The sequence below is a fragment of the Rhinopithecus roxellana genome, chromosome 10 (genome assembly GCF_007565055.1).
Source record: "Rhinopithecus roxellana isolate Shanxi Qingling chromosome 10, ASM756505v1, whole genome shotgun sequence".
Lineage (NCBI taxonomy): Eukaryota > Metazoa > Chordata > Mammalia > Primates > Cercopithecidae > Rhinopithecus > Rhinopithecus roxellana.
Genome location: NC_044558.1, coordinates 51,271,133 through 51,296,268, shown reverse-complemented (window position 1 = coordinate 51,296,268; position 25,136 = coordinate 51,271,133). Strand labels below are relative to the sequence as shown.

The 25,136-nt window shown below is 35.1% G+C and overlaps 1 protein-coding gene across 7 annotated transcripts in view; it reads left to right on the top strand.

The window, feature by feature from the left end:
* SLC16A7 (solute carrier family 16 member 7) overlaps positions 1-25,136 on the top strand; it is a 169,352-nt gene that overhangs the window by 38,753 nt on the left and 105,463 nt on the right. For 3 of the 7 annotated variants that reach the window (XM_010358587.2, XM_030939800.1, XM_010358589.2), the window contains one exon: positions 22,009-22,107. The exons of 3 other annotated variants lie outside the window; for them this stretch is intronic. The gene's annotated coding sequence lies outside the window, so the exon portion shown is untranslated. Of the gene's footprint in view, positions 1-22,008; positions 22,121-25,136 lie in introns of all 7 variants that reach the window. One more of the 7 variants, XM_010358588.2, reaches the window with a different exon arrangement.

The window sequence follows — 25,136 nt, the reverse complement described above, 5'->3', positions numbered from 1 at the left end:
TGAAAAAAAGGATAGAAGGGGAGAATTCAAGGAAATGTTGTTTCTTGCCTATTATGGTTTCCACATTCTAGTTGAGCTGATGCACTTGAGAATGCAACTACCCCTTTAGAACTATTCTTTCTTCTAGTGTTAGTGAAAATTGTATAATGCCACCACAGTTCTTTTTCTGAGGCCTATGGCTAGAATATTCTCTCCCCATTATTTATTATTGTCATGCAGCCATTAGCTTTTGCCATTAGAAACTATACTTATACTAAAGGTGTTACAGCTGGATGTATGTGCTCCAAATTCTCATTACATGCTGCTGACCTCTCCCTATAAATCTCAGCTTGGAGTTATCAGCTTGCTACTTGTTGGCCCTAATTGGAAAGTTCTCTGCTGTGTACAGGTACAAAATGTACTATCGGAGCTTGAATTTCTGCCCCTTATTAACATTGATTGCCTTGTTGACTTATTTCCTCAATTCTCTTTCCATTGGAAAGCTGGCTGAAACAAATTCCTCAGTTTTATATACAAAGTGAGCTTATGATAGAACACATTACAAATCATGCAATGCAATAAATGAGAAAACAATCTAATGCTTTTGCCATTAGAGAATATTAAAATATCCTTTACTTTACTAATTAATTACTTGAACACCATTTTTTTCCACTCAATAATCTAGAAACAAATTCATGAATTTTTCAACAGTTTGAAACTCATTTTTATCTGTTTGAAAATCCAAGTATCAGTTATACAATAGTATTTTCCATGAAGGTTTTATAAGGAATTATGTTATAATTTCCTAAAACCTATCTATACTTCAGATAGATTCTATTTTGACAAGACTCCTATGTAGCGCAGAGGTGGCAGAGGGGATATTTCTGACTTGATTTATCTGCCCATCAGAAAAAAATATTCCCTCCTCTTCAGAGGAAGGTAGACTATATACTGCACTTAAAACTCTTAAACACTCAAAAATCCCTGCTCTTGGTTCTTTATGTATGTTAATAATGACATGCTAGAAATCAGTAGTATTCAGAAAGACTCATCTTAAGTGCACACTTAGAAGTATTAATGTTTTAGTACATATTTAAATATTTAAACAACTATTTCACCAATTTCTATTAAATGTACTTATGTGAAAAAAAAAAAAAACTGTGTAGGGTATGTTGAATGTGAATTTCGTTTTCCTTACATTTTTATTTATTTTTTTTCTATTAGAAACTGAGTAACCAATCTTCAAATAAAGGAAACTTAGGCTTCATGAACTCGTGAGATAAAATGATCAAAACTATGTAGATTCTAAATTAATACCTGTTTACACTTACGATATTTAGAAGAAATTAAATAAGAACACTTTCTGTTTCCCTCAGATGAATTTATTTTTCCCAGCATTAATGTCAAGAAACAATCAAAGAGGAAAACATTAATGTAGAAAATTTTCATCATTGAAAATTGAAGTTAAATTATTATCCTCTTTTTTTCTAATGTATGGAACAAAAGTATTTTAGGCCTTTTCTGATTAAGTTATTCTATAGAATGTTCAGGCACCATACTTTTTTTTACATTTGGTGACAAAAACATATGCACAAAATAGGATGTTATTTATTTATTTATTTTGAGACAGGTTCTCACTGTGTTGCCCAGGTTGGAGTGCAATGGCACAATCACAGCTCACTGCAGTCTTGACTATTCAGGCTCAAGCAGTCCTCTACCTCAGTCTCCCAAGTAGTTGTGACTACAGGTGTGTGCCACCACACCGAGCTAATATGTTTTAAAATAGGAATTTATTATCAGATATTGCAATTTGCAGAATTATAAGAGTGGTGGACAAATTCAGCTGGAGAGACAATAAGTAGCACATACTTTTGGAGATATATGATGAATTTGATTACATGAATTTAAGATTAGAAATTCCAGTGTTATACCAGTTTTATGTAGTGCTGGGCACACTGTGATAATCCAGATGCTAATCCTTAAGCATATCAACTTGATATGTTCCTTTTCATGTAGTATGTAGATTATGAGAAAATAATTCCAGATTTCCCATAATTTAGAAAGTTTTGTTTTTATTTCCATTATGGACCTGTAAAAGTCAAGTACCTCTGACCTTTTAGCTCATTTCTTTAAACAGAAAATCGTTAAGAATAATGAGTTTCTACCCTTTGAGTATTAAAAAAGAAACTGTCACCATGTCACATGATTCAAATGTAAATCTAGCTTCCTGCTCTGGCTTAGTAGAAAGATTATCTTTGCTTTAGCCTCTGACTGCTTTTAGTAAAAGAAGCAGTCCCTTCACTGCTCCTTTCATGTGCACATTGAAAGAGAAAGAAAGAAACATGTCACACATATTTAAATTTTTAAAAAGTACATAAATTTAGGATACCACAAAGTGTTATTCTCAAATCTGTTGTGTGCTGCCTACATGCCCAGAGCTCAAAAGAAACTAGTAAAATGCATTTTGGGACAAAAGGATTTTTTTCTGCCAGATATTTTAAATCTAATAATCTGATATTTTATAGTGACTAGTCATTTTCACCTCTGTCTCCTTGAGGCTTCCCTGCTCATTTATCATTTTCTTTCTGTTTTTTCTCTTCTTTCTGTTTTAGCATTTACCTTTGTAGTATTTGAAAGGTGTGAGACCTTTTCTTATACATCAATCAGAGGAATTAGACTTACATAATAGGTTGACACTCCTGTAGCAAAAGACAGGTTAATGAGAAAAGCATGACGAATTTATTTAATCAAAGTTTTATGTGACATGGAAGCCTTCAGAAATGAAGACCCAAAGACCCAGGGAAAACTGTCTAGTTTATGTTTAGTTTCTCCTGTTATTTGACTGTGTTCTCCAAAGTTCATGTGTTGGAAAGTTAGTTCCCAAGGCAACAGTGTTAAGAGGTGGGGCCTAATGAGGTGATTAGGTCATAAGGGCTCTGCCTTCATGAGTGAATTAATGCCCTTATCATGCGAGTTGATAAGTTATTGCAAAAGTTGGCTTGCTATAAAAGCAAATTTGGTTCCCTCTTGCTCTTTCATGCTCTTTTGCTTTTCTGCCTTCTGCCATGAAATGATGCAGCAGGAAGACCTTTTCCAGATGCCAGAACCATGCTCTTGGGCTTCCCATTTCCAGAACAGTGAGCCAGGTAAACTTCTATTGCTTAGAAATTACCTACTCTGTGGTTTTCTGTTATAGCAGTACAAAATGAGCTAAGACCTGTTCGATAAAGAATACACAGCTATGTTGAAATGTAATTGGATAAAATTATGGGTAAAATGTAATGGTAATAGGCTGAAGGAGAAAAACCCAGCAAAACCTGTCTGTTCAGATTCTTCTTGGACTCTTTGTATAGCATTCTTTTCTCCCAGGAAGGGGCAAGATCTTTCTGGAATGAGAATCTTCAAGAAATAAGGGAGAAGGGAGGGAGTGACTTCCTAGATTTTATTGCTTGCATTGGAGGAGAGGTGTTCAAGTTTCTATGATTCACTTTGGGAAAGTAGTATATCATTTTCATTCTTTCACTGATCTATGAGATACTCCTATTTTAGAAATGAAGAAAATTTGATTTTTAGAAGTTAACTAAATTTTCCAAATTCACTCAGTTTATTACTGGTGGACCCAAGAAGACAGAACTGGCTTTTAACATCTTAAATATTCTACAAGTAATTCTTTTATCTCTGAAGATTTAAACATTTTCAAAATACTTTCTCCAGTCTATTTGGTATAATCTTTAAAATGTCTTTCATGAGAAAATTTTTGCAATCTACTCATCTGACAAAGGGCTAATTTCCAGAACCTACAAAGAACTAAAACAAATTTACAAGGAAAAAACAAACAACCCCATCAAAAAGTGGGCAAAGGATATGAACAGACGTTTCTCAAAAGAAGACATTCACACAGCCAACAGACACATGAAAAAATGCTCGTAATCACTGGCCATCAGAGAAATGCAAATCAAAACCACAATGAGATACCGTCTCACACCAGTTAGAATGGCAATCATTAAAAAGTCGGAAAACAACAGGTGCTGGAGAGGATGTGGAGAAATAGGAACACTTTTACACTGTTGGTGGGATTATAAACTAGTTCAACCATTATGGAAAACAGTATGGCGATTCCTCAGGGATCAACTTGAGATCAAAGAAACATGTCACACACATTTAAATTTTTAAAAAGTACATAAATTTAGGATACCACAAAGTGTTATTCTCAAATCTGTCACGTGCTGCCTACATGCCCAGAGCTCAAAGAAAACTAGTAAAATGCATTTTGGGACAAAAGGATTTTACATATGACCCAGCCATCCCATTACTGGGTATATACCCAAAGGATTATAAATTATGCTGCTATAAAGACACATGCACACGTATGTTCATTGCGGCACTATTCACAATAGCAAAGACTTGGAATCAGCCCAAATGTCCATCAGTGACAGACTGGATTAAGAAAATGTGGCACATATACACCATGGAATACTATGCAGCCATAACAAAGGATGAGTTTGTGTCCTTTGTAGGGACATGGATACAGCTGGAAACCATCATTCTCAGCAAACTATCACAACAGAAAACCAAACACCGCATGTTCTCACTCATAGGTGGGAACTGAAGAATGAGATCCCTTGCCCTCGGGAAGGGGAACATCACACACCGGGGCCTATTATGGGGAGGGGGAAGCAGGGAGGGATTGCACTGGGAGTTTTACCTGATGTAAATGACGAGTTGATGGGTGCTGACGAGTTGATGGGGGCAGCACACTAATATGGCACAAGTATACATATGTAACAAACCTGCACGTTATGCACATGTACCCTAGAACTTAAAGTATAATAATAATAAATTAAATAAATAAAAATAAAATAAAAAATAAAATATCTTTCATGATAATTTTCTAGGAAAAGGTTTTTTTAGGTTTCTATCAGAGACGAGAATCTCTGTTAGCTATTTTGGCCTACAATTAACACAGGAAGCATGATACTAAGTACTTATATGGATATCAAATTATGAGAAGAGTTTATGTATTTTTATGTATCCTGAGGGGTTATTACACCTTTACTATTAACATGTGAGCTGCATTGTATCTTAATAGTTGAATCTGATTTGAGCCAGAATAGTTAGTTCGTAAACATTAAGTTTTAATTTAATAGCTGCAATCCTATTCCGTTTGTATCTTTCATTGGGAAATATAAACTGAGTAATACATGCATGAGCAAACCATATAATCTTTTTGGGGGATGGGCTTTTGACTTGAATAATCCTTTAAAACTTCATTGATTATATTTTTTCAAAGTTTTTTTTTTTTTTTTTTTTTTTTTTTTTAGCAATTTCAACATCTGTTTTAGGAGTTGAGAGCTAATTTTTCATAACCGTCTTGTAATTGTTACCATCATTCTTTGGCTTTATCCTTCTCTATTATGAAAATCATTTTTTAGTTTACTCCATCATTTTTGTTTGATACAAAACAGTGTGTTGTTTTGGTCCTTTCTTATTTCTCCCCTTATAATGTTTTTACAGATATTACTGTTTATAAGCAATAAAACAAACACAAAAGCAACCTAAAATGACAATATAAAACTCTTTGTAACAATGAGGGGGTTGAAGTCATGCTGTATAATCAAAGTGATTAAAAGGAAAAATGAAAACTACTGCTTCTTTTTTGTCATTCTGGTTTTTGAGACCGGATCTCACTCTGTTGCCCAGGTTAGAGTAGAGCGGTACAATCAAAGCTCACTGTAGCCGCTGACTCCTGGGCTCAAGCTGTCCTCCCACCTCAGCCTCCCAAGTAGCTGGGATGAGAGATGCAAGCTACCATACCTGGCTACTTTTTTTGTATCTTTTGTAGGGACGGGGGTGTCCCGATATTGCCCAAGCTAGTCTCAACTCCTGGGCTCAAATAATTCTCCCATCTTGGCCTCCCAAAGTGCCAGGATTACAGGCATGAGCCAGCATACCTGGCCAACTACTATTTATCTACACACACACACAACCCTTCTGACACCAAATATGTGATAATTTTTCCCTTGCCTACCATTCTCCAATTTTGTCTAGTAAGTCTGGGTGTCTTACAATTTAACTCAATTCTTATGCTAATGGCCCAGAGTTAGTGCAGACGCCACAGGTTAAAGACTCAGTCTTAAAATACATTTCTATACTTCAGATGTCAATCACATGTAGTATGTCCCTAAATCTCCCACAACTTCTGTCCAACATGGCCACAAATTAGGGATTCCAACTCCTTCCTCAGGTTCAATGATTTGTTAGAACAGCTCACAGAACTCAAGGGAACATTTTCTTATAGTTACCAGTTTATTATGAAGGATATAACTCAGACATAGTCACATGGAAGAGATGCACAGAACATGGTGTGGATGGGGGTACAGAGCCTCCACGTTCCCTCTAGGCATGTCATCTTCCCAGTACCTGGAGCAGCATTAACAGTTGTAACTGTTTCTCAGCCACATGACAAATTTAAATGGTTGTAAGGAAACTCAGGAATGTTGCTAGAAACAAAGAAGACATTAGACTGAACACAATTAGTAAGCAGAACAAAAGGGAATTTGCAATTTACTCTTATGTTTTTAATATTTGACTTTTGGGGGACATTTTGTGATTAGAACTTATGTGTCCTATTTAAATTTTGGCGAATGTCCCTGTTTTATCATTTAAAATTAAATCTTGGGTTAACTTGAACTTTATGCCACCTCAGAGAAAAAATAATTTAGAATTCCACTTTTCCAAACATTAGGATTGTTATTTTTGCTTTCTACGAGAAATTAAATACATGATATTCTGAAAAAAAAAGTAGTGCTTTTCCTAAAATAGTCTTGAATTCTATCTATCCAGATAACAAGAGGATCCATGCCACTGTTTACTACTAAAACCATTTATCATCCCATGTATTTGCAATTGTGTAGGACTTTTTTTCAATGATTTTTTTCCTTTTTTACCATTTGATTGACAGATGCAATGAAAGTTGTTCACAGCCCCTATCAAAAACAAGTGCTGCCATGTTTTAACAACTGAAAATACCCATCCTTCATCTTGGAAACCTCATAAAGGGTCTGATATTCTAAATGTATTTTCCAAAACATTAAAAAAAGAAAATATTTTGGTGTTTTGTCAAAGTTCCCTTAAGAATTTTAAAACTTATGTTGTATAGATATTTTTCAGAGGAACTGCATATATAAAAAATGACTTACGTGGTCAAATTGAACACTTAAAAAAGTTTCTAGTTGAACAAAACCTTGAAGGCAATGTTTGTATAGAAAATTAAAAAATATATATGTGTTTATATGTCTATACATACATGTTGTTTAAAAATCTTATTTAACTCCTTAAGCTTTATAAATTGGAGATGTAATAGCTGCCAGGAAATGGTGTAGTGAGAAATGATGAAATAGCACATACAAAGTAGTTACCTAGGTAAATCTCTATCCTATCACCAACTCTTCCATCCCAGAGGCCTCCTTTGTCACACAAGCTAAAGAACCAGTTTCCACTATGTCTTATTCTTATAATCCTTTTTAAATTTAATTGATACAAAGCAATCTTTTTAATGTGTTTGTATTCCTTACTAGGGCAGAGACATTTTGTGTTCATTTACTGCCAAATTCTCCAGAGTTATTCTTATACATGGTATGTGTTCATTTACTCATTCATTCAAAAATAATTCTTAGAACTTACTTTGCTTTTGGTGGGGTTACCGTGCTGAACGAAAAGTGAAGTTTCTGCTTTGATAGGATATAAAAATAGTTAATTTATAAGCCACACTTTTTTGATGGGTCCAAATATATATGATAATTGTGCAATAGTTTCTAGGCCTATTTTTTTTAGCATGTATCAGCATAGGAACAAAATTAGTATGTTGTACAAAATATTGCTGTTGTAACTTTTCTAATATTTACATTGAAGGGAGCCATTTTACATGGATATTTCTAATTTGGGGAGAGTTGCTTAACATTATTGGATGTCACTGTTTTTTACTTTTTCCATCAGTGAACGAAGGGAGCCAATTCTGATGCTCGTCTACAGTCTAAGGCTTAAAGAACCATTATTCATTGTACTTTTCAATGTGTATCACTTCCTTTCATAGAATGTCTTTGTGGCCCTTTCCTAGATGTCATTAATAAGGCAGTGTAGAGTTTGTCCTTGGTGGGAAGATGTGTAATAGTGGTGGTAATACTTCATCATTTCGGAATATCAAAACTGTATCTATGTGCCCTGAAACACTGAGTAGCATCTAGCAAACCATGTGTTTCCTAATATTGTTTTATATAGTGTTACAAAAAAGTATCAATTAAAAAATTATAATGCTAATTCATTTTAATTTAAACACAATCTAAATTAAGTCCTTTCTTATACATTTGCATTCTGGAGACAAAGTTTGTAAACTGCACAGATGATCTAACAAGTGTTTCAAAATGAATTGCTCTGTTAGCATTTCCTATACAGATTCATTATCCTTTGTTTCCATGCTTCGTTCTGACCCTCAGGCTTGGAATTCTTTACCTGTAGTCCTTTGAGCCCATTGATTCCTCCTTATCCTTTAAGAATTATTCTAACCATTCTTTTCTTCTGGAACCTATTTCTGTCCTTCATTCACTCCAGGGTGATTAGATATCCTTTCTTAGTGTTCCCATAAAATCATGCACGTATTTATTTCGCTTACCATAGTTTTCATAATTATGTTTCTTCATTTGCATTTCCTATTAGATTGTGACCTTTTTGATACTCAGGATTTTATATGTTACTCTTTGTAACTCTAAAGTATAACACAGTACCTGTCTTACAGACAGTGCACAGTAAATTTACATTGGATTAGTGGATTAATAAAAGTTAAGAATGAAGATGGATCTGATTCTTCATGCAGAGGATAGAGCCTCAAGGAAGGTATAGTCCAGAAGAGAGAGCACGATTCAGTGATGATGGTTTTTCCCACTGTGATAGTAGTCAAAGTTATAGAATGAATGGGCAATAATGAAATAAAAATTGCTTGAGGAAGAACATGCAATGTAGACTAGAGAACTGAGTAACCATCAATTAAAATTGTCTTTATGGAGTTCAGTAGAGATAGATTCCATAATTGTTGTGAAGAATTTGGAAATTGTGCACAGAGTAAAGAATTCTGAAACTTAGTTGAAAGTAACTTGTTGAAAAACCTTATAGTAATTGGGAATACAGGCACAAAGGATGTTGGAAAGTTTATTTTACAGCCATAAATTATTGATGAGTTATCACTGCCAGCATATCCTCAGAAGACATTTATGTTGTCAATTTTTAAAAGCACTTGGATAATTAATTTAGATTAATATAATTCACTTAGATTCTGTATAAAATATTAGTAAATGATATTTTACTAATGATATTAGTAAATTACTTCCTTGATTTAGACTTTACTTTCTGCCACGGACTATGTTGCATACATACTTTCATTTGCATTAACTTTAATACTTACTCCAATGTAATTATTCACATTTTACAGTTGAGGAAACAGTGGGTAAGAAAGCTCAATCCAATTGTCTTTGATCATAGAACTATTAAATAACAGTTCTGACATTAAATTCATTCCATTTGAATTGAAAAACTGTACTTACACTACTCTGCAGTATGACCCCAAGAGTCTCTAATATACATATAAGTTTTCTGCACAAGTTGAAAGTGGTAAGCATAAATGTCTATAAATCTAGTTGTCTCTTACATGGTTATTCATTTGTTCATTCAGTCATCAAACATTTATTGGCCCTCTAGGCACTGCTAGGTACTACATACGTAACACATCCATATATCCTCATGGAAGTTACAGTGGAAGAGACTGGCATTAGAAATATAAACAACTGTATAATGACAATTTTTGATAAATGCTGTGAAGAAAACTGGAGTGCCTTTTATTAAGTAGATTACAGAGCAGGCTTCTTATGTACTTACTTCCCTGTGGGCAAATGTAATTAGATTTACAATATAGCTTACTGTAATTCAAGAAGATGCTTAAAATAGCTTTAGATAAATGGTACCACACCAGTGTAATCAAGCTGAACAGTTTGAAAACATTGGTCTTCTAGCAGCCTTTTCACAGCACAGAGAAAATTTTGGCAAACTGTGTGGTATTCTTGAAGAAAATCATGGTGTTACACTTCAATAGGCTCTGAACATTTACCAAATGTCACATCTGTATTTCAGTTTTGGAGGGTGACTTTGAAACTATTTCAACAATGACCTACATCAGTTCACAAAAGAGCATAATTATCCATGGAGATAACTCTTAGGTTGCTCTTTAAAAAGCAGTATCTGTCCTGCTGCAACTCTGAGCATATGGCAGATTTTGAGTTGGAAATATGGATACGATATTTGATAAGTTTGAATATTAGGCTTAAGATATTGATAGCATTTGGCATAAAATCAAAATAGTAATATAACAGGAGAATTTATTTCATTCAGAACTTAATAAAGCTGGGTGGTCAAAATAAATAAAAAACAAACAAAAAAATACAAACAAAGTAAAGCAAAACTGTGTGAAACTTTGCTAGATGTTAATGACAACCTAGACCCTGACTTTAGTACACATCAAAAGTTGTAAAGTCTTGGCCAGGCACAGTAGCTCATGACTGTAATCCCAGCACTTTGGGAGACTGAGGCAGGTGTATTACTTGATGTCTGGAGTTCGAGATAAGCCTGGTCAATGTAATGTAATGGGAAGCCCAGCAAGAAGACAGGAGGCAGATGAGAACAGAGGTAGCCTTTCTTGGGCCCCCGGAGGAGGGCTCAGGAAGTTGCGCTTGGGGCGGGTATGGGGGGCCTCTTATAGGGCGAGGTAGGCGGGGTTTGTAGGTTTCGGTTTTCCTGAGTTAGGTTTCGATTGCTGAGGAATGACGCCTCCACGAGCTTGTGCAGAACAGGGGTTTTTTGGTGGTCTCCGGCTTTTTTCGCCCACTGAGAGTCTTAGCAGGAAGTGAAGGGCGGGAAGTCCTAATAAAGTGCCTGCCATGCCTGGTGATACCGCCATGTTGGGTCTAGATTCCTGCCTAACAGTCAACATGGTGAAATCCCATTTCTACTAAAAATACAAAAATTAGCCAAACATGTTGGTGCATGCCTGTAATCTCAGCTACATGGGAGGCTGAGGCAGGAGACTCGCTTGAGCCTGGGAGGTGGAAACTGCAGTAAGCCAAGAAAATGCACTCCAGCCTGCGCAACAGAGTGAGACTCTTTCTCAGAAACAAAAAACAAAACTGAGAACAGTTATAAGGTCTTACGTTTTAGTTTTGGAAGCTAACTTGGACCTGTAATATAATAACATAAATAACTGGTACTTAACTAATTTTCAATTGCAAAAAAATTTCTAAGTCAATGTTCTGTTTATTTGGTTTTTATTTTCTCACCAACAAATGTGTGTTGTAACTTTACTTCTCGTTCCTCCCTCCCCTTTCAAAATTTCTTTGTAACAGATAGAAAACATAATTTCCTGACAGTTGGAGACATTTTTGTAATTATCTGCAAACCTGAGAGGCTTAAGACTCTATTTGTTAATGCTATTAGAATGTGGTTGAAATGATTTTCATGAAGTAAGTAAAAATGTATGTGAAAGATAGAAGTTAAGCATGAAATCCAATATCATAATTGAAACCTATTATCATTTATCAACTCTAGACATTATGAATCTTCCCTATTATTGTTTTTCCTGGAATTTCCTTATCCTGTTAGTACTCTTCATTATCTCTTATGTCTTTCTTGTGTACCACTCTCACAGGGGAGAAACCCTTAAATTGGGTCTTGAAGAATAAGTAGGAGCTTGGTCAACAGAAAGGTGAGTTAGAGGATTTCTTAATAGGCACTGACATCTATTCAGACTAGAAAGTTAAATTAGTTCAGTGTTATTATTAGAAGTAGTGCAAGGGAAGGCATGATGTTAAAAGAGAATAAAGCAATGGTATAGGGTCAGATCATATAGCAAAACCATTTGATATGGTTTGGCTATGTCCCCACCCAAATGTCATCTTGAATTGTAGTTCCCATAATTACTACATGTTGTGGGGAGACCCAGTGGGAGGGTAATTTAATCTTGGGGGCTTTTACCTCCATGCTGTTCTTATGATAGTAAATGAGTTCTCGCAACATTTGATGGTTTTATAAGGGACTTCCCCTTTGCTTGGCTCACATTCTTCTTCCTGCTGCCAAGTGAAGAAGGACATGTTTGCTTCCCCTTCTACCATGATTGTAAGCTTCCTGAGGCCCTCCTAGTCCTGTGCAATGGTGAGTCAATTAAGTCTCTTTCCTTTATATATTACTGAATCTTGGGTATGTCCTTATACCAGCATGAGAACAGATTAATATAGTAAATTAGAACCACATAGAGTGGTGTGCTGCTATAAGGATACCCAAATATGTGGAAGCAACTTTGGAACTGGGTAACAGGCGGAGGTTGGAACAGTTTGGAGGGCTCAGAAGAAGACAGGAAAATGTGGGAAAGTTTGGAACTTTATAGAGACTTGTTGAATGGCTTTGACCAAAATGCTGATAGTAATAAGTCCGGGCTTAAGTGGTCTCAGATGGAAATGAGGAACCTGTTGGGAACTGGAGTAAAAGTCATTCTTGCTATACAAAGAGACCAGCAGCATTTTGGCCGTGCTGTAGAGATTTGTGGAATTTAATCTTGAGGGAGAGGATTTAGGGTGTCTGGTGGTAGTAATTTCTAAGTGGCAAAATATTCAAAAGGAAGTAGAGCATAAAAGTTTGGAAATTTGCATCCTGACAATGTGGTAGAAAAGAAAAACCCATTTTCTGAGGAGAAATTCAAGCTTGCTACATAAATTTGCATAGGTAAAATGAGGAACCAAATGTTAATCACCAAGACTGGGGAAAATGCCTCCAGGGCATGTCAGAGACCTTCACAGCAGTCCTTTCCATCACAGGTTTGGAGGCCTAGGAGGGAAAAATCATTTCTTGGGCTGGGCCCAGGACCTGCCCTGCTATGTGCAGCCTCAAGACTTGATGCTCTGTGTCTCAGCCACTCCAGCCATGGCTAAAAGGGGCCAAGGTACAGCTCAAGCCATTGCTTCAGAGGGTGCAAGCCCCAAGGCTTGGAAGTGTCCACATGGTGTTGGTCCTGCAGGTGCGTAGAAGATAAGATTTCAGGTTTGGAGACCTCCACCTAGATTTCAGAGGATGAATGAAAATGCCTTGATGTCCAGGCAGAAGTCTACTGCAGGGGTGGACCTCTCATGGAGAATCTCTGTTAGGGCTAGGGCAATGCAGAAGATGAATGTGGTGTTGGAGGCCCCACACAGAGACCCCACTGGGGCATTGCCTAGTGAAGCTGTAAGAAGAGAGCCACCATCCCCCAGCCCCAGAATGGTAGATCCACCAACAGCTTACATCGTACACCTGGAAAAGCCGCAGGCACTCAACTCCAACTCATGAAAACAGCCAGGAGGGGGGCTGTACCATGCAAAGCCACAGGGGCAGAGCTGCTTAAGGCCATGGAAGCTCACCTCTTGCATCATTGTGACCCAGATGTGAGACATGGAGTAAGTCAAAGGAGATCATTTTGGAACTTTAAAGTTTATTGACTGACCTAGTGGATTTTAGACTTGCATGGGCCTGTAGCCCCTTTGTTTTGGCCAATTTCTTCCATTTGGAATGGGTGTATTTACCCAATGCCTGTATTCCCATTGTATCTAGGAAGTAACAAATGTGCTTTTGATTTTACAGGCTCATAGGCAGAAGAGACTTGACTTGTCTCAGATAAGACTATGGACTTGGACTTTTGGGTTAGTGCTGAAATGAGTTAAGACTTTGGAGAACTGTTGGGAAGGGCGTGATTGTGCTTTGAAATGTGAGGACATAAGATTTGGGAGGGGTTGGGGTGGAATGATATGGTTGGCTGTGTCCCACCCAAATCTCACCTTGAACTGTAGTTCCCACAATCCCTATGTATCACGGGAGGGGACCTGATGAGAGGTAATGTAATCATGGGGCTCTTACCCCTGTGCTGTTCCTGTGATAGTGAGTGAGTTCTTATGAGATCTGATGATTTTATAAAGGACTTCCCTCTTCGTCCAGCTCTCATTCTTCTCCTTTCTGCTGCCACATGAAGAAGGATGTGTTTGCTTCCCCTTCCACCATGATTGTAAGTTTCCTGAGGCCTCCCCAGCCCTGTGGAACTGTGAGTCAATTAAACCTCTTTCCTTTATAAATTATCTGTCTCGGGTATGTCCTTATAGCAACTTGAGAATGTACTAATACACTGTAAAGTTCATGAAGAAATGATCACATCAGGTAAAGTTGTGTTTGGTGACCAGAAAGGGGTCCACTTACACTGCAGAAGCAGAAGAGAATGAATGAAGGACTAATAGAGATACAGAAGTGTGCACAGGTAACGAAGATGTTGTGGGAGTTCATGCCTGATCTGATGGCATTAATTTTTTATTTAAATAAGAAGCCAGGTCACTTGGGTGTGTGGCTCATTCCTGTAAGTCTAGCACTTTGGGAGGTCTAGTCGGGAGGATTGCTTGACACCGGGAGTTTGAAATCAGCTTGGGCAACGTGGTGACTGCAAAACATGGTCACTACAAAAAAAATATGAAAATTAGTCAGATGTGGTGGAACGTGCCTGTAGTCCCTGCTATTTTGGAGGTTGAGGTGGGAGGATCACCTGAACTTGGCGAGGTAAAAGCTGCAGTGAGCCATTATTGTGCCACTGCACTCCAACCTGGGTGATAGAGTGAGACTTTGTCTCAACAACAATGAGAACAATAACAATAAGAAGCCAGGTCAACTGCAGGAGGTGATTGAGGATATTTAGGGTACTTAAAGATAACAGATAATGTTAGAACTTTAATGGAGGAGAGGAAGATACAAAGATATGTGTGAAGAGCTTACAGAACAGGCCTTGGGGTCCTGCTGAAATTGAAATATATGAATATGTAGTGGTATCAATCTATACAATTAATCCATTTCCTTTTGCTCTATTTAGTGCAGTAATTGCATAATCCATTCCAAGTTTAGAATTTTGAGAATTCTTGTTGAAAGAAAACACAGGCATGGGGGACTTGAGATTGTTAGTGATTGATTATAGATGATATTATTATTTATTGAGTACATATGATGTGTTAGTAATTGTGCTTAGCACATTACATATGTTGCCACATTTAAACCTTTTTTTTTCTATGAGGAAAAAATATTGTTCCCACTTTCTAAAAACCAGCTAAGGATCCAGGTATGTAATTTTCTCAAGATAGATTTACCGTGATGTAGTGTAACTGATATTTGAGTGAAGATTAACATTGCAGCTGAATAAAGAAAAAAGTGAGGCTAAAACATGGTTCATAGTTTGGGAGAAAATGTGTCAAGAGACTAACCAGTCTCAAGAGGATTCCAGAACAGGATTGATAGAAATAAAATATTTTAGATTGCATGAAATATAGGGAATTAATTGGTAAGTAGAACATCAATGTTTAAGCCTCTAGTGATAGAGGCATTCAGAGTGGCCATGAGATCCAAGTGGGAAATGGTTTTCTGAAATGAAAGTTGAAGTAGAGATCATTAATTCTATGGATAGATTATTGATTGTAGTGCATAGGTATTGATTATCAATATTGATTTGGTGGGATTTTGGAATCAGGAGAAATGGATTTTGAAGGACTGACCTAAAAGCTGATGAGTCCTAGTATTCAGAGTGATACAGATTGGTGAATATAAGTGAAAAAGAATTTTCTGCATGAAGGTGGAAAAGTAATGATACAAAAGCCACAAAATGGAAGTAAGATTATTCTGAGCCTCTATCTTGGTCTGAATATATGAAGACAATGACTTATATAAATCAGGCTTTCAAGGAGAAAACAATTTGTAGACAACATAATGTCTCGGTTAGGAATAAGGAAGTTTGTTTATTAAAAAATGGTAGTCACAGAGTGTACAACGGACAAGGTTGAGAAGGACATTAAAAGGAGTGTGGTAGGGTGGAGAGCATGAACCAAATGGGAAAAAAATGCATAGCTGTGTGAGTGAGAGATTGTGAAAGAAGGTTAGTGATTAGAGGAAGCAGTTTATTTGGGGCTTGACAGTGAGAGACAAGAGGCATCAGTGGAATTTAGTGGCTTTAAATTTGTAAACAGAGCTTTGATTTAAAGGTGTTTTGCTATTTCATTTCCAAATACTGCCATGACCTGACTTTCAACCACATTATTATTTGAGCTAAGTGAGGGTGACAATGTTCAAAGTTCAGTGGTGGTTGGGGCTGATACAGGAGTCTTGTTGGTCAGATCAATGGAAAATTTAGATGATATCAACTGGATCTATACCTCTGGTTTTGTGGCCTTGCTTAATAGTATTTTACTTTAAAAATTCTAAGCCAGGTGCGGTGGCTCACACCTGTAATACTGGCACTTGGGGATGCTGAGGCAGGCGGATCACCTGAGGTCAGGAGTTCAAGACCAGCCTGTCCCACATGGTGAAACCCCATCTCTACTAAAAATACAAAAATTAGTCAGGCGTGGTGGCAGGTGCCTGTAATCCCAGCAACTTGGGAAGCTGAGACTGGAGAATCACTTGAACCTGGGAGGTGGAGGTTGCAGTGAGCCAAGATTATGCCATTGCATTCCAACCTGGGCTACAAGAGTGGAACTCCATCCCCCATCCCCACCAGAAAAAAAGTTCTAAAAATATTAGTACAAATTTTATAGATATTTGTCTAATATTTCACTTTTTCAAGGCATTATATTATATTAATTTAATATTTATTGTTTAGGATTTGTATATCATCATTTATGCTTTGCTTATTAGGAAAGATACCCACTTGATGATATTAATTTCTATTATTAAATTTTAAAAGGGCATAGTCTTACCTGAGCATTTGAATAACTGTAACGAAAATTTAAATTGGGTCTGTAGATTTACTTGTTTCACAAGACATGAAAAATAATGTGTGTCTTATACAAAATAAAGGAGATATTGTATTATGAAGTGAATTCTAAGCATACAATTCATCAAAGTTTAGCACTAGAAGTGTTTTTATACACCACATAGTCCAACCACCTGATTATGGCTGATGCATGTGCATTTGGTATCTTTTCATGAAAGGTATTTCTTCTAACTGGTATTGTGGAAACGGTGAGCAAGATCAAAGTTGGAATAGTATCTCTATCCTTAAAGCTGTATACCCCTGAGAACTTGGCTTCTCCAAGCCGAGTCTTTCCTCTTCTGTAAAATGGGGATGTTACCATTATCAAAGAGTGATTAAGAGGATTAGAATGCCCATTTTACTTTTAGATATCTTTGACTATGAGGTCATACTTATATTGAACAAAAATCTATCTCTCTGTAGTTTTAATCTATTCACTATAGTTCAACATCCTGGGACCATATTAGGAAGTTGAAAATTATCTTAAAACTGAGTTTCCCACTGTGTAATTTTTGGTGTTTATGCAGCAACCTGGCCTTTAACAACTCAATATTAACAATGTCTTATTTTCCCCAAAGATAATGATTGAATAACTACAGTTGCCAGGCAAGGGCATCTAGGAGTCTCCTGGACAAATTTGATCATCAGAGGAGTCCCATATGTCCCAGGAATGGGTCTGCTTTGGTATCCCTGCTGTGCTCAGGCGTGGGTTGGGAGGTGCCTGTGGGAAATGTGGACTCTATGCAAATTCAACAATGGATTTCAGAGCTCAGCAGCTTGAGCCCTTGGCCAGTTATACTTCCTCTAGTTGTAGGCCTTTGAGGCACATGCTTAAGAACACCACATCATATTTGTCCATCTTAATTGTATGTAAAAATAAAATTGTTAAAAGCTCTAGTGTAGTATTTGTTTATAGAGTGAAAGATAAATGTAAATTTTGCTATGGGGAGATGGTAGCTAAAAGAAGCTATTATTTATGCTTCTCTCTTACTCCCATGCAGAGCCCCCCTCACAACCACCCATGCTTCCCTAAAAGTAAGATGATAAACTGAGCATGGCAACATTCCAAGACAAGCTTGGTATGATTTGCCTTTGCAGTATATCTTGGCTTTGCCCATTTTCATGGTTAATTTTCAGTACACCACTAAACAAATTATATTTTTTCAATGTTTATTGATTTTTCTTTCATCTTTGACTTCCTCAATTAGGAAAAGGGTAGGCTGTTAATGTCTCTATAACAAAGAAGTGAGAACAAGATTAGTGAACTCAATAATTTTGTTAAAGTTCTGAGATCAAAGCTTATTGTCCTAGTGTTTCTCTTACTCATTTTCAGTATATGATGATGTAGGCCATTTCCTTAGATTCAATTCATGGAACTGTATTACCCTTGCTTAGAGATTTTAAGTTACACTACTTATTAAGGAGTACCATAGAATTTCTTATGTCAACCATGAAAACAGCTATATACCATAGCTGTAAATAGTATTTACAGTTATATACATGTAGTTGTTTGCAACATGGCTTTTTAGAATCTGTTTTCAGTGACTTTCAAAGATCACCTTTGCTGGTTATGTAAACCTAAAACAATGGATTTGCTTTTGGACATCTAAGAGTGTGATGCGGTGTCTCATGCCTGTCATTTACCAGCAAAAGAAATGTTGCTCTTCAGCTTTGCCACAATGCCCTCACATTCTTCAACCTTGAGTTAGTCAGCCACTTATCAGCTGATGTGATTTTACATTTTTTCCTTGATCATTAATCATTCACTTTAAGTTCTCCTTTTGTACTGTTTGCCAGTTGCTTCCAAAACAAACATGCTTTCTGGGCTTAAGGAAGGGAAAACCAAAAAGATTTAAAAGAAGATAGTAGATGGTTTCACAGTTATTTTGGCTTTATTACTAATGCCAACTACTATCATAAGGCAAGAACTAAGCTTGAGATATTAATAAATATTTTATTCAAGGAACTTTTTTTCAGCCCTAATGAGAATTTATAAACATGATTGGATGGGATGGTGCTGTTAAGTTAAAGGGAGAGACTCTCTCTTCTAAGAGAATAGATTATTTGGTGATTTTCTGAAAATTTGAGTGTGGGTTTACATAGTTTTAAATATTCCTTTTAGATTTACTGTGGTTTCTAAAACAATCTCTTGTTTTAGGAGGACATTTATTTATTTTGTGAAATAAATTAATAAAATTACATATGTCAGCTGACATAATTTTTCACTTTTATTATTCTGTAGATAATAATCAACCAGGTGTAAACATGAGTAATATATTTCCCCTATTACATCATACATTCCTAGCCCTTTGAATAAGCACCTTTGCAAAAATGTATTTCATTTCTGTCTTGATTAAAATTTGTTTCATGAGTTGGAAGAGATCATGAACCCTGGGTAATGCATTTTGGTTGTAACTAAAATTCTTAAGTCAATTAATTATGAGTTACGCCAGACATGGAACTTTATGACACCCAGGGTATTCTATTAAAATAGCAGTATTGAAATAGCTGCTGGCCCTTTCTAAAAAGTATGGTCATTTAAATCACCTAAATAATGATCTTTGAAATTACAGAATTAAAAATACCACGTTATTTCCTACCTGATAATTGGATGAGAAATTAGACATTAACCTAGCCTTCGAAAGGCCTAGAGATTCCTTTTTTGTTTTTCTTTCCTGTTCCTTCTTATTTGTGTTAATTTTATTTTCAGTAAAACAGATCAAGGAATTTCTCTTAGTTTATGAACCTTTCTAGAAAAGTAAATATAGCTTATACTTTTGCTATTGGTTTTATATTAAAGAAATTATGCAAAAGTTGCCTTTTAATAGAGTAAAAGTCTTTGTGGAACTTATCTGTGATTTACACATGCATGCTTCAGAAGGTCAGGTATTCTAACTTTTGTACAAGGTAAAAGTTACTTGGAATATGGAAAGGCATGCCAAAACAAATAGAAAACATTTTATTTCATTTCAACTACCTTTCTTTTTTAAAAATCTTTATTTGGTAGACATGATTTACATATCAGCCCTCAAACATAACTTTTAAAGTTTGCTCCTGTTTTAAAAGAATAAAGTCACTCTTTAAGACAAATGAACTTTTACTGCCCTATATTTGCAGAACAAAATACTGTAAACAAAAAATAACTGTAATATTCTAATGTTGTAGAGAAAAACCAGGAAATTTCTAAAGTCATGTTGTTAAAACAAATTTTTAGTTGAGAAATAAAAAAGAGAAAGAAAACTTCCTTAACTAATGATTCTCAAATATTAGTAATATTATTTTATTTCACATGAGAATCAAAATGTGGGAAATCTCACTTGTTAGGTACAAGGTAAGAAATATAATTACACAGACAAAAATGGATTACAGCAAATAATAGCAATTTGTCACCATATCTATACATGAAATAAATTCAAAATTATATAATTTTAGTGGTAGTTACTGACTCAGAAAGAGTAAGAAGTTATGTTTTAAAAATATTTACTATATAAAGTTTAATTATTGTGGCATAATAATACTGGGAATTTTGTGAAGTATATCTTAATATTGATTCTAAATTCAAATGAATTTATTGCTATAAGGAGATATTTTGCATGTAAAATTCACAAGTTTTTGTGTAATTTTTATTAAATTACAATGTATATATATGGTCTGCTTATTATAGTTTTGGAATTTACAGAGTAAACAATTGATTATCAACCTAAAATTCCTTCCATTTTAAACTACAATGTCAAGGTTCTCTGGTTAAATCACGTAACATTACAAGTGCTATCAAAATGACCTCAGCCTATTTCTGTTCTGTTTTCTTTGGCCTTGCTCATGTGATATTTTTTATACTTTAAAAACCTTTGCACTGCACTATGCTACTGTAGAACAATCTGATTTTTCTTGATTACATCTCAAAGTTGATTATATTGGTTTAATAATAAGATAAATATAAGAGTTTGTAAACTTAAATATCTTATTTTTAAAATAAAGAATCAGCAGGGATCTAATGTTTATTCATCTATATATTCTAATTTTTACTGTATTAAGTAGCAATATTAATATTAATTAGTGTCATTATTAATAATTATATTTTAATCAACTATTATGGAGTAACATAATTATAACATAGGGTTAGTGGTGATGCAAATGAATTTAACTAAATAATCTGTATGTAAAGGAGTCTTTAAATAGAACTTTGGAGCTTTAAGAGAATAGTTAATAGTTAATTGTTATTAATAGTTAATGTTATTAATTAACTATTAATAACAATTATTACAATCAACAATTATTCATTCAACAATTGTTATAAATAACAATAATAGCAATTATTATTCATGTTGTTATCATTTCATTGCCAAACACTGTATGTATTGGTATTTTACAAATGTTAACTAGCTTAATTCAGTAGTCAAATTTTTGGGGTAAATACTAGTATATCCTTTGTTTTCAAGTAAAGAAGTTGGACAGAGAAGTGAAAAACTTGTTTCAAGGTTCATTTCATCAAAGAACATACAAGAACTGATGATTAAACATTGGTTATATTTTTATAATATTTCTGATGTATGGTTAAACCTTAGATGCTTCACTGAAATTTTGCTCAATTTTTAATTAAGACATTTAATATACATAGAATTTTAGTGTATTTATGTAAAAAATTTCAAGATACTACTTTATAAACACACACACATATGCATGCACACACACACACACACTCACATATATATTTTTGTACCAAAAATGGAGGGAAACATCACTCAAAAGTTAAAAACAAGCTATTGGTTTGAAATCCCAAAGATGCTGCACTGAAATGAGTCTCTCTGATGTTTTGGCAGGAAATCCTCTACAACTTGAGAAATTTTACTTGGGACAGAAAATATAAGGGCAGGCACAAATAAAGGCAGGTGCCATAATTATAACATAGGGCTAGTGGTGATGTGAACAAATTTAACTAAATAATCTGTTTGTATCTAAAGGGGCCTTTAAATAAAACCTTGGAGCTTTAAAAGAAGGTAAATAGCATTTTCAGCCAGTGCAATAGAAAGCTATATGTTATTAAGTCTTTCAGATATGAAGTTGGATATATTCTGCATTTTTCTAAACATGCATAAAAATATTTAGATGGTTACCATATTCTTTGATTCTTCTAGGAGTCAATCTTAAGATGTGATGCTTTCATGTGAAACCTGAAACAAGGTGATCTGGGGAACCAAAGACTCTAGGACTCTTGGTGCCAACAGAGCTACTCTGTGAATATCCTTGGTGTGTAATGATGCTTTCTTCCATCTAGCTGTTGTAAGTCATGCTGTATATGCAATTAGTAAATCTTACTGTGAATGGTAATATTGACATGACTACTGTTTTAGTTCATTTTCTAAAATAGGACATACCTTAAACTTGGTACTTTTAGTTTCTAGTGTTTTCATGATCCAATATACTGTGTGATCTTGGTCAAGAGACTAAGTCTCAGTTTCTCTGTATATAAAAAGAAGCTAAATATAAACTTCCTTCATTAAAATGATTATTAAAGTAGTAAATGATAAAGTTTCAATAATAATAGAATTATATTCTATTTTTATTACTAACATGAATTCTGGTTTTAAAATTAACGAGAAAGCTAGAGGTATATACTTTTAGTTATTTACCTTTATCATTGGCACTTTTTAAAAAAACTATATTTTGAACAAAATGATCATATTGGGGTTTCTTACATTCATATTTTGTTTGCAAAGGGCTTATCACTCACGAAGTTTTCACACTCATGATTCAATCTGATTTAATCCTTCATACAATCTTGGTTTAAAGCAGGTCAGGTATTTTAATCTTCACTGTGCAGGTGAGAAAACTGATAACTGATGCTCAGCATTGTGTCTTGCTGAAGACTGCATAACTTGTAAGGGACTTAAAATTCAATGTTCTTATAACCAGTCTATACTATTTTCTCTAGACTGTTCTTTTAACTAGTCTATACTCTTTCAAATAAATGTAAGCAACTGTATTCAACTGGTCAAATTTCTATTTTTGCATTGGATTGCTACATATTTTAACTAGTTTATAAGAGTAATATGATAAATTTACAAAGTTATATTACCTGTTTGTTGCGAACAATTCCTAGACCAACTGTATGGCTGTATTCTGTCTTCTACCTCTGTTGTATCATGTACTCTGTCTTCTACCTCAAGTTCATGAACAAATCTTGGTATATCTATGTAGTAAACGAAATCATGGACCCCCACATCTTAAACTCTGCCACTTCAGAATATTATGTTACATAGTGAGGGGAGAATTAAGGTTGCAGATGGAATTAAGTTTGCTAATCAGGTTACTTTGAAATTATCCCTGATTATGTGCATGGGCCCAGTGTAATCACCAGGATCCTTATAAATGAAAGAGAGAAGGCAGCATGAAAGTACTCAGTCCAACCTTGACGGTTTGTTGATGTAGGAATGCAGCCAGAAGCCAAGGAATGCCAGTGGTGGCTTTCAGAGTATGGAAAAAAAAGCAAGGAAACAGATTCTGTCCTAAACATTCCACTCACACCTTGATTTTAGTCCAGTGAGACGCATTTCAGACTTCTGACCTCTGAAATTGTAAGATAATAAATTTGTGCTGCTTTAAGCCATTGTATTTGTGGTTGTTTGTTACAGCAGCAACAGAAAAAGAATACAGCTCAACACTGTGAAATTATGGAGAGCCTCAGAGTAGAAACAGTGGTTTATGCCAAGAGGTTATTAGGTTAGTCATAGGGGTATTTGCTGCTTTGATTGAATTTTTTGTTCCATGTTAAGTATGATCATAGGGCTAGGTTGTAATATGTCATATGGTTCCTTTTGGATACTTAGTTTGCTAAGGGAACCAGCTTACCCCTGCTTGTTCTTATTAAGAGTACAAAATACAGATCTTGGAATGTTTGGGTTCAAATGCTGCCTCTGATGCTTACTAATTATAATCTTTTTGAGCATCAGTTTTTTCATCTGTAAAATGAGGACAATACAAGTTCTTTATAGGGCTGTTGTGAGAATTAACTATTAGTTTGTGTTAAGTGCTTAAAATACTATTAATACTTGGCATATTGTAGGGACTAATTAAGTGGTAGCTATTATTATTACTAAATTATTCCTCAAATACTGTATTTTCTAGATTCATTTTCTTTATTCAGATATAGATAGGAAAGTATCCAAAACTTTGGGATGAGTGCCTTTGTGGTAGAGGCATTTTAGTATAATTATGTGAATTTTGTAATTTGTAATTTTACTTAACTTTTTAAAACCTTTCGTGCTTTGAAATACCTCTTCTTTGTCTGTTTTCATCATCATAGATATGTAGATGAAGCAAATTTGTATATTCTATAATAATTCATTTCATTGACCTTACTTATTGTTCTGTCTTAGCTGTTTTATAATTGTGAGTCTTTAGGTTAGTTTTGATGTTACTACTTCAGCATGCGAATATCTTGGTAGTAGGGAAAGTATGCAGCACCCTGTAATAAGAGATCCTAGATTAAAAATATTTCACAAGTGAGAAAAACCTAATCTGAATGGAGTTTTCAAAGACATTGTTGAGAGAGGAGTCTCTTAAGTGGATACATAGAAATGACTACTTTGGTCAGTGCCTCATTCTCTGTATTTGACAGTGGTGGTGGGTCTGCTTTAGCCCTGGTGGGAGCATATATTTGATCAATCTTTTAGGCCTTCACCACAGTGGCTATATCCCAAGGGACAATATATTAATTAATTCAACCAACATGTGTTACATACCTCCTAATGCCAATAAACAAATAACGTCTGTTCAAGATGTTTCCAGCATAGTGGGGAAGAACCAATGATCCCTGAAGTAGCATAGATTCTAGCAGTCTAGTTAGGCAGGGTGGTAAGACCTGTTTACTCTTTCTCGCTACCCACACACAAAAGCCAGTTGCAGCATGCCATGATTTCTTACGCAGTTTTAAAACGTGCATTGCTGTTACAAAACAGTTTGTCTGTGCCTGTCTTTTGACACCCTAGGTTTTCTCTAGTACGAGGAAAAACAAAACAAAATACATTCCTTATACAGACACCTGAAATACAAGGAATCCCTTTAAATTGGATATTTAAAAACTATAATCACAGGTCTATTGAGTCTGTGGTTAAGAAACAGATATCACTAATCACATGGTATGTTTTAGTAAAATGAGATTTCTCTTTTTCCTCAAATACGTGTGGTATCTTTGTGGTGCTTTTCAATCAATTCCTTCGATTTTCATTTTACAGTCTTACTACTCCCACACTTAACTAATTGG